This window comes from Lissotriton helveticus, chromosome 7 (assembly GCF_964261635.1).
Source record: "Lissotriton helveticus chromosome 7, aLisHel1.1, whole genome shotgun sequence".
NCBI classification, from domain to species: domain Eukaryota; kingdom Metazoa; phylum Chordata; class Amphibia; order Caudata; family Salamandridae; genus Lissotriton; species Lissotriton helveticus.
The window spans coordinates 1,807,369,136-1,807,381,887 of NC_136068.1; the positions used below are offsets into that span (position 1 = coordinate 1,807,369,136).

Consider the following 12,752-nt stretch of genomic DNA (forward strand, 5'->3'; position numbering starts at 1 on the left):
TAGAAAAACGTCTGCCTCCGGTGATTCTTCAGTTGAAGTGTGCAGCATTCTAAATGCTGGCGCACGAAAACGCTAACCTTACCTGCACGTTCTCCCGGTTGGTTGTAATCTTGCTATTTATGGACGGCGTAGTGTTTTTGCAACCCACTGACTCCAACTAATGGGGGATTGCAATCCTGTGTAACCTCTCTTTGTCTTAAAGGTTGGGGCTAAAAGTGAATTTGTGCCCAAGGTCTGCTCAGTCCTGACAGTCCCCCCCCCAAAACCCCCTCTCTAGGCTTCCGTGGATGGGTCCTGTGGTACTCTTTCACTAATCTCGGTGCATGAACATTGAAGCTAGGTTCCCAGGATCTTTCTTCTGGACCAAATCCCTTCCAATCCACCAAATAAAATAATCTACAACCCTTTCTTTTAGAATCTAAGATTCTTTTAACTTCAAATTCTTCCTCGGATTCAACCTGAAAGGGAGCTGGTGGTTGAACTTGTCTAAGATTTGGAGGATTTTGTTTAATCAAAGAGGCATGAAAAGTGGGATGAATCTTTAGTTTACCTGGGAGCTCTACTCTGACACTCACTGGATTTACCATCCTGACAACTTGGTAAGGACCTATAAATCTTGGTTGAAATTTCCTATTTCCTCTCAATCGCAAATGACAAGTCAAAATCCAAACCTATCCTCCAGGTTCAAAAGCCGAAATGTCTACGCGACGCTTGTCAGCCTGTTTCTTGTAAGCTTCTTTGGCCTTGGTAAGAGCCAATAAGCTTTTTGCTAATTCTGAATACCCTCACCAGCTGCTGGGACCTCAACATCTACTCTTCCAACTATTTTATTGGGATGTATGCCAGAATTCAAATAGAAAGGTGAATAATTAGTAGTAGTGTGAACCGAGTTGTTTAAAGAAACCTCAGCAGTACTGAGCAAGAAAGGCCATTCACCCTCTTGATCCATTAAATATAAACGTAGGTATTGCTCCAGGTCCTGATTCATTCTCTCCTTTTGTCCATCCGTCTCAGGGTGATAACTGGTGGACAAACAAGAGTCAACGCCTAATCCTTTTAGAAACGACTTCCAAAAACAGGACACAAATTGTGGGCCTTGGTCTGAAATCACTACTTTTGGTATCCCATGTAACTTTACAATTTGCTGAATAAACAGAGTAGACAATTGAGGTACATTGGGAAGATTCTTTAGAGGGATAAAATGACTCATCTTGGAAAATTGGTCTACCACTCCCCGAATTACCGAATTTCCCTGACTGGATGGAAGATCAACAATGAAATCCATGGACAATGTATGCCAGGGATATGGGGCCACAGGTAATGGCATGAGGAGGCCCTGTGGCGGTTGTCTAACACTTTTTCCTTTTACACATTGTTCACAATTGGCAACACACTGCCTCACCTGAGTGTCCATGCCAGGCCAATCAAAAGTTCGCTTCAAGAGTTCAAGAGTCTTTCTTACTCCCTTATGCCCTGCCAATTGATGATCATGAAACAAATGAATGACCTCTTTTCTCAGATCTTCTCCTGGAACAAAGAGTTTTCCTTGGAAGAATGCTTTCCCATCCTTTACTTCACGACCCGGCCCTTCTAGTTTCCAATTCACAAAATCTTCTTTCTGGAATTCTTCTCGTATCTTGTTTTCCACTTCATCCATCACAGTGGTTGCCACGATCTTTTCCTCAGGAATGATACAATCTTTCATCTTAACTTCCTTCTCTGCTCCAACGTTCAAACGAGAAAGAGCATCAGCCTTTCCATTAGCTGATCCTTGCTTGTAGGTTAGCACAAAATCATAATCTGCAAAAAAGAGTGACCACCTAAGTTGTCTTGGCGTAAGAGTTCGGGCAGATTTTTGGAATTGTAAATTACGATGGTCCGTAAAAACTGTGATGACATGTCTCGCCCCAAGCAAATAATGCTGCCATTCTTGAAACGCATCTTTAACTGCTAATAATTCTTTGTCAGCGATGGAATAATTGATTTCAGCAGCCGATAATTTGTGAGAATGATAAGCAACTGGATGAAGCTGACCGGTCTTCTTATGCCATTGGGAAAGGATTCCTCTAATGGCTAGATTTGAGACATCTGCTTCCACAAAAAAAGGTTCATTCATATCTGGAGGTTGCAAAATTGGAGCAGAAATGAAGGTTTCCTTCAGAGATTGAAAGACTTCCTCAGTTTCTTTTCTCCAAGCAAATTTTTCAATCTTTTTGAGCAAATGCGTGATGGGGCTCACCTTTTCCGAAAAATGTTGAATGAATCGCCGATAAAAAATTGGCAAAAACCTAGGAAGCTTTGTATTTCCTTGACTGATTTTGGGGCCAGCCAATCTTTAATCTTTAATTGCCTTCAGCGTTGTGTCATCCATGGAGACTCATTCCTGGGAAAGTATAAAACCCAAAAACTCAACACGGTGGAATGAAAAACACATTTCTCTAACTTAACAAACAGCTGATTTTCCAGTAAGCGTTCCAGAATCAATCGTGCATGACGAACATGTTCTTCCAAGCTCTAAGAAAAAATAAGAATGTTGTCAATATAAACGACTGCAAAACGATCCAGGAACTCTCGAAGAATATCGTTCACAAAATGCTGAAAGGCAGCCAGGGTGTCACACAAGCCAAAGGGCATGACTTGGTATTCAAATAGACCAAACCTAGTCCTAAAAGCCATCTTCCACTCATCTCCTTCAGCCATACGAACCAGATGGTAGGCCCCTCTCAAATCATATTTGAAATAAATATGAGCATCTTTGACTTGATCCAGAAGTTCCGAAATAAGTGGAATTCGGTATCGATTTTTCTTAGTGACTAAGTTTAACGCTCGAGAGTCAATACAAAGTCCTCGACTCCCATCCTTCTTCGGAATAAAAAAAAAGAGGAGAGGAAACTGGTGACTGTGATTGTCAAATAAACCCACTAGCTAGATTTTGATCCAAGTATTCCTTCAGATGCTTATTCTCTGACTCCGCTAAGGCGTAAATACGACTACATGGTAGAGACGTTCCCAGTTCCAACTCGATCTTGCAGTTGTATTCACGATGAGGAGGACGTTTCTGAGCTTTTTTTCCACTGAAAACTGATTTCAAATCACGGTACTCTTCAGGTATTTCTGGAACTTGAATTGCCAGGCAAGATGACTGAGATGGTTCTTTCTCCTTTTGATCTTGATGAAAACAATTATTTATTTATTTTATACGTTTTTTATAGCGCGACCCTGACCCAAGGTAGGGTAACAGAGCGCTTTACAAAGTGAGCAGGGAAATTAGAGCACATTTGTTACCAACAACATAGATAAACAACAAAGCAAATAAGTAACAACAAGGACATAGTAAAGTTTCGGGAATACAGGCAGAGTAGTGGGTGTGGGTGAATTGCTGGCAGAACTTTGCACATTGTATTTTTGCACTTTGCCTCTCTGCACTTCCCCGGTCGGTCCCCGTTCCATCACGACTATCTGTGCTGCTTGAACAGAGGGATGCGACTCCTCCCCCTCGCAGACTACAAAGGTGCCAGTTTCAAACAGCCTCGCTGGTGTGAGCAGCGTGAGTTAGGCGCTGGTGGCGAGTGATGTTTTTTGGAGGCATTAGGCGATTGTGTGGCTGATTTAAGAACCACCTTTCGTTTTTAATCACTTTGTACAACTTTCGTGAAATTTTAACAACAAATCTGATTTTTAAAAACTGTGTGGGTGAATTGCTGGCAGAACTTTGCACATTGTATTTTTGCACTTTGCCTATCTGCACTTCCCCGGTCGGTCCCCATTCCGTCACGGCTATCTGTGCCGCTTGAACAGAGGGACGCGACTCCTCCCCCTTGCAGATTCACTTCCGGGGGTGCTTCTATAAAGGGAAATGTGACCACGGCAGCGCAGCAGACGTGCGCAGCGGGCGCGCCGATGGCGCGCCGAAGGCAAGCCCGTCTGCGCCCGTCTGTGACCGAAACACGGCCAGGGCCTGTCATGCTGCTAGTTTGGGGCCAGGCGCAAGCAGGATTGTCTGGCGTAGAGAGGAGCTACTGGCGCTGGAACCAGATCAGCCCTGCAAAGTATGTACACTTGATCCAGCTGATGACCTAAGCCCACAGGCCTGCTCGGTATGTGGTATTTCACTGTGCTGGCCTTCTCCCCCCAGACCGTGTTCTCCTCACAAGCCTCTCGCCCAGCCAGACTTATGCGGCTTCAGCATGAAAGCGGGCCTTTCAAACTGCAGGTCCTTGGCTAAGCATGCCGATGACATCTGGCTATTGCTAGTGGCGGTGAGTGGGATGCGCTGTTTCTGACGGAAACATGGCTGAACGACCACACTATGTCCACTATTGCCCTAGCGGTGCCACTTGGTTTCAAAATGAGCTTTTCTAACCGGGTGGATGGCAGAAGAGGCAGGGGGTGGCCCTCAGTTTTTAGAGACCGTTACACGCTCACGTCCTCCAAACCAACTACGATCGCAGGGGTGGAAGGCTTGCATTTTTGCCTACAAATCAATCCACGGCAGTCACTGGCCGGACTGGTCATCTACCGCCCCCCCGGACTGCACAGAGGTGAGCTCTACCGCGCTTATAGACGCCATCGTCCAAAGTTCCATCCTCCACTCTCACTTCATAGTGGTGGGGGATTTTAATGTTCATGCCGAGATTGCGGCTTGTCCGCTGGCGGAGCTGCTTATTTCTACACTTAACGCCGCTAACCTGACTTTGTCCAGCACAGGTCCCACGCATAAAGCAGGTCATATGCTTGATCTGATATTTTCAAATATCAGGGATCTGTCGGTGGGTTCACCACAACAGCTGCTCTGGTCGGATCACGCACTGATCCCGTTTTTGGTCAGGCTTCCAGGGGGAGTGCCAGAGACTGGGAGGCTCTCCTTTCTGCAGAGACAATGGAAAAAACTGACCCCTGAAATTATGGGCCCCGTCCTGGCCCCTACTCTCCCAGCACTTTCCCCCGACGCAAATAAGGATGCAGCGGCTATGTCTCAATGGATAGGCGACATGGTGTCATCTATTGCCCCTGCTAAACGGACAATGTCCCGGAGGGGATCTCCCTCAGCTCCATGGTTCTCAATGGAGCTCAGGGCGGAGAAGTCAGCCTGCAAGAAATTAGAGCGGCTTTGGAGGGTGAATTACTGTGATCAGGCGAGGGCCCGCTATAAAGCCGCCATTCGCGAATTTCATGAATCTATAAAAAAAGGCAGGAAACTTTTTATCACCACCTCCATTCAACAAGCAGAACATTCTAGCAAAGAAGTGTTCAAGATAGTGCAGTCCTTCTTTAAACCAAGATGCATAGAGCGGGAGGTTACCCCGTCAGACATACTCTGCGACAACATCTCAGAATACTTCGAGAATAAGATCAAGAAAGTGTTTGACACTTTTACCCCAGCAGGACGCACTGTAAAGTCAGACCTTGTGGAGACTAGGGCTCCCCCAATGCCCTTATGCCAATTCCATCCTGTCACGCTTGAAGCGGCGATACAGGAAATAAATAGATGCAAATCTGGATCTCCTGATGATCCATGCCCATCAATGCTTTGGAGTCTGATGGCGGAATTTATTGCGCCCACTCTCCAACACATATGGAATACGTCCATTTCCACAGGAGTGTTCCCAGAGAGCTGGAAACATGCCACCATCCTCCCATTGAAAAAAAAGCAGAACGGTGCTCCTGAGGACCTAAACAAACTTCGCCCCATCTCACTACTGGCGGCTCCGGGCAAAATGCTAGAAAAATTAATTCAGCTATAATTAAACAAATTCATGGAAGATAACAATATTCACCATGAAACTCAATCAGGTTTCAGACCCGGTTTTAGTACCGAGACTGCCCTGATCGAGGTGGCTGAGTCAGTCAGGTGGTCGTTGGATTCAGGAGCATCGGCAATGCTGGTGCTCCTGGATCTGTCGGCCGCCTTTAATACGGTTGAGCACGACAGGCTATTACAACGTCTGGCGGAGATCGGCCTTCAGGCTCGGGCACTCGGTTGGCTGCAGTCGTATCTGTTCGATAGATCTCAGAATGTGGCTTTAGGCGCCTTTTCCTCTAAATCCAGGAGACTGAACTGCGGGGTCCCACAGGGGTCGGATCTTAGCCCGATGCTTTTTAATATCTATCTGGTCCCGCTGTTCACGCTGATTGCCAATTGGGGAGTCACTGCAATTTCTTACGCTGATGACACCCAATTGGTTTTCCCGTACCCCGAGGTATCGGAGGCAGCCTTTGCTAATTTCAAGGGCTGCCTTCGAGATGTGGCATGCTGGATGAATACTAATAAACTGAAATTAAATGCGGGAAAAACGGAGGTCATCTTTTTTGGGAAGGGCGCCCACCCCCCGCCTAGCTCTGGTGGCCTGCTGAGATGGGTCCAGCACCACCCCCCAGCACTAAGGCCAAAAATCTGGGGGTTATGTGGGACGATGGTTTATCTTTTGCCCCCACATACAGCAGGTCGTTGGAGGCTGCCTAAGTAAACTTAGGAACTTACGGAGTTTTCTTTGACTGCTTCCGGAGGGATGCCGAAAAACGGTTATCCATGCCATGGTCACCTCTAGGCTTGATTATGCCAACGGCCTCTATTTAGGCCTCCCGAAATTTCTGCTACAACGGCCAATCTTTAATCTTTAATTGCCTTCAGCGTTGTGTCATCCATGTAGTCTCCTTCCTGGGAAAGTATAAAACCCAAAACTCAACACGGTGGAATGAAAAACACATTTCTCTAACTTAACAAACAGCTGATTTTCCAGTAAGCGTTCCAGAATCAATCGTGCATGACGAACATGTTCTTCCAAGCTCTAAGAAAAAATAAGAATGTTGTCAATATAAACGACTGCAAAACGATCCAGGAACTCTCGAAGAATATCGTTCACAAAATGCTGAAAGGCAGCCAGGGTGTCACACAAGCCAAAGGGCATGACTTGATATTCAAATAGACCAAACCTAGTCCTAAAAGCCATCTTCCACTCATCTCCTTCAGCCATACAAACCAGATGGTAGGCCCCTCTCAAATCATATTTGAAATAAATATGAGCATCTTTGACTTGATCCAGAAGTTCCGAAATAAGTGGAATTCGGTATCGATTTTTCTTAGTGACTAAGTTTAACGCTCGAGAGTCAATACAAAGTCCTCGACTCCCATCCTTCTTCGGAATAAAAAAAAGAGGAGAGGAAACTGGTGACTGTGATTGTCAAATAAACCCACTAGCTAGATTTTGATCCAAGTATTCCTTCAGATGCTTATTCTCTGACTCCGCTAAGGCGTAAATACGACTACATGGTAGAGACGTTCCCAGTTCCAACTCGATCTTGCAGTTGTATTCACGATGAGGAGGACGTTTCTGAGCTTTTTTTCCACTGAAAACTGATTTCAAATCACGGTACTCTTCAGGTATTTCTGGAACTTGAATTGCCAGGCAAGATGACTGAGATGGTTCTTTCTCCTTTTGATCTTGATGAAAACAATTATTTATTTATTTTATACGTTTTTTATAGCGCGACCCTGACCCAAGGTAGGGTAACAGAGCGCTTTACAAAGTGAGCAGGGAAATTAGAGCACATTTGTTACCAACAACATAGATAAACAACAAAGCAAATAAGTAACAACAAGGACATAGTAAAGTTTCGGGAATACAGGCAGAGTAGTGGGTGTGGGTGAATTGCTGGCAGAACTTTGCACATTGTATTTTTGCACTTTGCCTCTCTGCACTTCCCCGGTCGGTCCCCGTTCCATCACGACTATCTGTGCTGCTTGAACAGAGGGATGCGACTCCTCCCCCTCGCAGACTACAAAGGCGCCAGTTTCAAACAGCCTCGCTGGTGTGAGCAGCGTGAGTTAGGCGCTGGTGGCGAGTGATGTTTTTTGGAGGCATTAGGCGATTGTGTGGCTGATTTAAGAACCACCTTTCGTTTTTAATCACTTTGTACAACTTTCGTGAAATTTTAACAACAAATCTGATTTTTAAAAACTGTGTGGGTGAATTGCTGGCAGAACTTTGCACATTGTATTTTTGCACTTTGCCTATCTGCACTTACCCGGTCGGTCCCCATTCCGTCACGGCTATCTGTGCCGCTTGAACAGAGGGACGCGACTCCTCCCCCTTGCAGATTCACTTCCGGGGGTGCTTCTATAAAGGGAAATGTGACCACGGCCGCGCAGCAGACGTGCGCAGCGGGCGCGCCGATGGCGCGCCGAAGGCAAGCCCGTCTGCGCCCGTCTGTGACCGAAACACGGCCAGGGCCTGTCATGCTGCTAGTTCGGGGCCAGGCGCAAGCAGGATTGTCTGGCGTAGAGAGGAGCTACTGGCGCTGGAACCAGATCAGCCCTGCAAAGTATGTACACTTGATCCAGCTGATGACCTAAGCCCACAGGCCTGCTCGGTATGTGGTATTTCACTGTGCTGGCCTTCTCCCCCCAGACCGTGTTCTCCTCACAAGCCTCTCGCCCAGCCAGACTTATGCGGCTTCAGCATGAAAGCGGGCCTTTCAAACTGCAGGTCCTTGGCTAAGCATGCCGATGACATCTGGCTATTGCTAGTGGCGGTGAGTGGGATGCGCTGTTTCTGACGGAAACATGGCTGAACGACTACACTATGTCCACTATTGCCCTAGCGGTGCCACTTGGTTTCAAAATGAGCTTTTCTAACCGGGTGGATGGCAGAAGAGGCAGGGGGTGGCCCTCAGTTTTTAGAGACCGTTACACGCTCACGTCCTCCAAACCAACTACGATCGCAGGGGTGGAAGGCTTGCATTTTTGCCTACAAATCAATCCACGGCAGTCACTGGCCGGACTGGTCATCTACCGCCCCCCCGGACTGCACAGAGGTGAGCTCTACCGCGCTTATAGACGCCATCGTCCAAAGTTCCATCCTCCACTCTCACTTCATAGTGGTGGGGGATTTTAATGTTCATGCCGAGATTGCGGCTTGTCCGCTGGCGGAGCTGCTTATTTCTACACTTAACGCCGCTAACCTGACTTTGTCCAGCACAGGTCCCACGCATAAAGCAGGTCATATGCTTGATCTGATATTTTCAAATATCAGGGATCTGTCCGTGGGTTCACCACAACAGCTGCTCTGGTCGGATCACGCACTGATCCCGTTTTTGGTCAGGCTTCCAGGGGGAGTGCCAGAGACTGGGAGGCGCTCCTTTCTGCAGAGACAATGGAAAAAACTGACCCCTGAAATTATGGGCCCCGTCCTGGCCCCTACTCTCCCAGCACTTTCCCCCGACGCAAATAAGGATGCAGCGGCTATGTCTCAATGGATAGGCGACATGGTGTCATCTATTGCCCCTGCTAAACGGACAATGTCCCGGAGGGGATCTCCCTCAGCTCCATGGTTCTCAATGGAGCTCAGGGCGGAGAAGTCAGCCTGCAAGAAATTAGAGCGGCTTTGGAGGGTGAATTACTGTGATCAGGCGAGGGCCCGCTATAAAGCCGCCATTCGCGAATTTCATAAATCTATAAAAAAAGGCAGGAAACTTTTTATCACCACCTCCATTCAACAAGCAGAACATTCTAGCAAAGAAGTGTTCAAGATAGTGTAGTCCTTCTTTAAACCAAGATGCATAGAGCGGGAGGTTACCCCGTCAGACATACTCTGCGACAACATCTCAGAATACTTCGAGAATAAGATCAAGAAAGTGTTTGACACTTTTACCCCAGCAGGACGCACTGTAAAGTCAGACCTTGTGGAGACTAGGGCTCCCCCAATGCCCTTATGCCAATTCCATCCTGTCACGCTTGAAGCGGCGATACAGGAAATAAATAGATGCAAATCTGGATCTCCTGATGATCCATGCCCATCAATGCTTTGGAGTCTGATGGCGGAATTTATTGCGCCCACTCTCCAACACATATGGAATACGTCCATTTCCACAGGAGTGTTCCCAGAGAGCTGGAAACATGCCACCATCCTCCCATTGAAAAAAAAGCAGAACGGTGCTCCTGAGGACCTAAACAAACTTCGCCCCATCTCACTACTGGCGGCTCCGGGCAAAATGCTAGAAAAATTAATTCAGCTGCAATTAAACAAATTCATGGAAGATAACAATATTCACCATGAAACTCAATCAGGTTTCAGACCCGGTTTTAGTACCGAGACTGCCCTGATCGAGGTGGCTGAGTCAGTCAGGTGGTCGTTGGATTCAGGAGCATCGGCAATGCTGGTGCTCCTGGATCTGTCGGCCGCCTTTAATATGGTTGAGCACGACAGGCTATTACAACGTCTGGCGGAGATCGGCCTTCAGGCTCGGGCACTCGGTTGGCTGCAGTCGTATCTGTTCGATAGATCGCAGAATGTGGCTTTAGGCGCCTTTTCCTCTAAATCCAGGAGACTGAACTGCGGGGTCCCACAGGGGTCGGATCTTAGCCCGATGCTTTTTAATATCTATCTGGTCCCGCTGTTCACGCTGATTGCCAATTGGGGAGTCACTGCAATTTCTTACGCTGATGACACCCAATTGGTTTTCCCGTACCCCGAGGTATCGGAGGCAGCCTTTGCTAATTTCAAGGGCTGCCTTCGAGATGTGGCGTGCTGGATGAATACTAATAAACTGAAATTAAATGCGGGAAAAACGGAGGTCATCTTTTTTGGGAAGGGCGCCCGCCCCCCGCCTAGCTCTGGTGGCCTGCTGAGATGGGTCCAGCACCACCCCCCAGCACTAAGGCCAAAAATCTGGGGGTTATGTGGGACGATGGTTTATCTTTTGCCCCCACATACAGCAGGTCGTTGGAGGCTGCCTAAGTAAACTTAGGAACTTACGGAGTTTTCTTTGACTGCTTCCGGAGGGATGCCGAAAAACGGTTATCCATGCCATGGTCACCTCTAGGCTTGATTATGCCAACGGCCTCTATTTAGGCCTCCCGAAATTTCTGCTACAACGGCCAATCTTTAATCTTTAATTGCCTTCAGCGTTGTGTCATCCATGGAGTCTCCTTCCTGGGAAAGTATAAAACCCAAAAACTTAACACGGTGGAATGAAAAACACATTTCTCTAACTTAACAAACAGCTGATTTTCCAGTAAGCGTTCCAGAATCAATCGTGCATGAGGAACATGTTCTTCCAAGCTCTAAGAAAAAATAAGAATGTTGTCAATATAAACGACTGCAAAACGATCCAGGAACTCTCGAAGAATATCGTTCACAAAATGCTGAAAGGCAGCCAGGGTGTCACACAAGCCAAAGGGCATGACTTGGTATTCAAATAGACCAAACCTAGTCCTAAAAGCCATCTTCCACTCATCTCCTTCAGCCATACGAACCAGATGGTAGGCCCCTCTCAAATCATATTTGAAATAAATATGAGCATCTTTGACTTGATCCAGAAGTTCCGAAATAAGTGGAATTCGGTATCGATTTTTCTTAGTGACTAAGTTTAACGCTCGATAGTCAATACAAAGTCCTCGACTCCCATCCTTCTTCGGGATAAAAAAAAGAGGAGAGGAAACTGGTGACTGTGATTGTCAAATAAACCCACTAGCTAGATTTTGATCCAAGTATTCCTTCAGATGCTTATTCTCTGACTCCGCTAAGGCGTAAATATGACTACATGGTAGAGACGTTCCCAGTTCCAACTCGATCTTGCAGTTGTATTCACGATGAGGAGGACGTTTCTGAGCTTTTTTTCCACTGAAAACTGATTTCAAATCACGGTACTCTTCAGGTATTTCTGGAACTTGAATTGCCAGGCAAGATGACTGAGATGGTTCTTTCTCCTTTTGATCTTGATGAAAACAATTATTTATTTATTTTATACGTTTTTTTATAGCGCGACCCTGACCCAAGGTAGGGTAACAGAGCGCTTTACAAAGTGAGCAGGGAAATTAGAGCACATTTGTTACCAACAACATAGATAAACAACAAAGCAAATAAGTAACAACAAGGACATAGTAAAGTTTCGGGAATACAGGCAGAGTAGTGGGTGTGGGTGAATTGCTGGCAGAACTTTGCACATTGTATTTTTGCACTTTGCCTCTCTGCACTTCCCCGGTCGGTCCCCGTTCCATCACGGCTATCTGTGCTGCTTGAACAGAGGGATGCGACTCCTCCCCCTCGCAGACTACAAAGGCGCCAGTTTCAAACAGCCTCGCTGGTGTGAGCAGCATGAGTTAGGCGCTGGTGGCGAGTGATGTTTTTTGGAGGCATTAGGTGATTGTGTGGCTGATTTAAGAACCACCTTTCGTTTTTAATCACTTTGTACAACTTTCGTGAAATTTTAACAACAAATCTGATTTTTTAAAACTGTGTGGGTGAATTGCTGGCAGAACTTTGCACATTGTATTTTTGCACTTTGCCTCTCTGCACTTCCCCGGTCGGTCCCCATTCCGTCACGGCTATCTGTGCCGCTTGAACAGAGGGACGTGACTCCTCCCCCTTGCAGATTCACTTCCGGGGGTGCTTCTATAAAGGGAAATGTGCCCACGGCCGCGCAGCAGACGTGCGCAGCGGGCGCGCCGATGGCGAGCCGAAGGCAAGCCCGTCTGCGCCCGTCCGTGACCGAAACACGGTCAGGGCCTGTCATGCTGCTAGTTCGGGGCCAGGCGCAAGCAGGATTGTCCGGCGTAGAGAGGAGCTACTGGCGCTGGAACCAGATCAGCCCTGCAAAGTATGTACACTTGATCCAGCTGATGACCTAAGCCCACAGGCCTGCTCGGTATGTCGTATTTCACTGTGCTGGCCTTCTCCCCCCAGACCGTGTTCTCCTCACAAGCCTCTCGCCCAGCCAGACTTATGCGGCTTCAGCATGAAAGCGGGCCTTTT

At 47.2% G+C, this 12,752-nt stretch overlaps 2 protein-coding genes across 6 annotated transcripts in view; one reads left to right on the top strand and one right to left on the bottom strand.

The window, feature by feature from the left end:
* The window catches only part of LOC144770793 (uncharacterized), a 315,531-nt gene that overhangs the window by 148,422 nt on the left and 154,357 nt on the right, over window positions 1-12,752 (bottom strand). The gene's annotated exons all lie outside the window — the stretch shown is intronic.
* LOC144770792 (phospholipase A2 inhibitor 25 kDa subunit-like) overlaps window positions 1-12,752 on the top strand; it is a 248,743-nt gene that overhangs the window by 48,926 nt on the left and 187,065 nt on the right. The gene's annotated exons all lie outside the window — the stretch shown is intronic.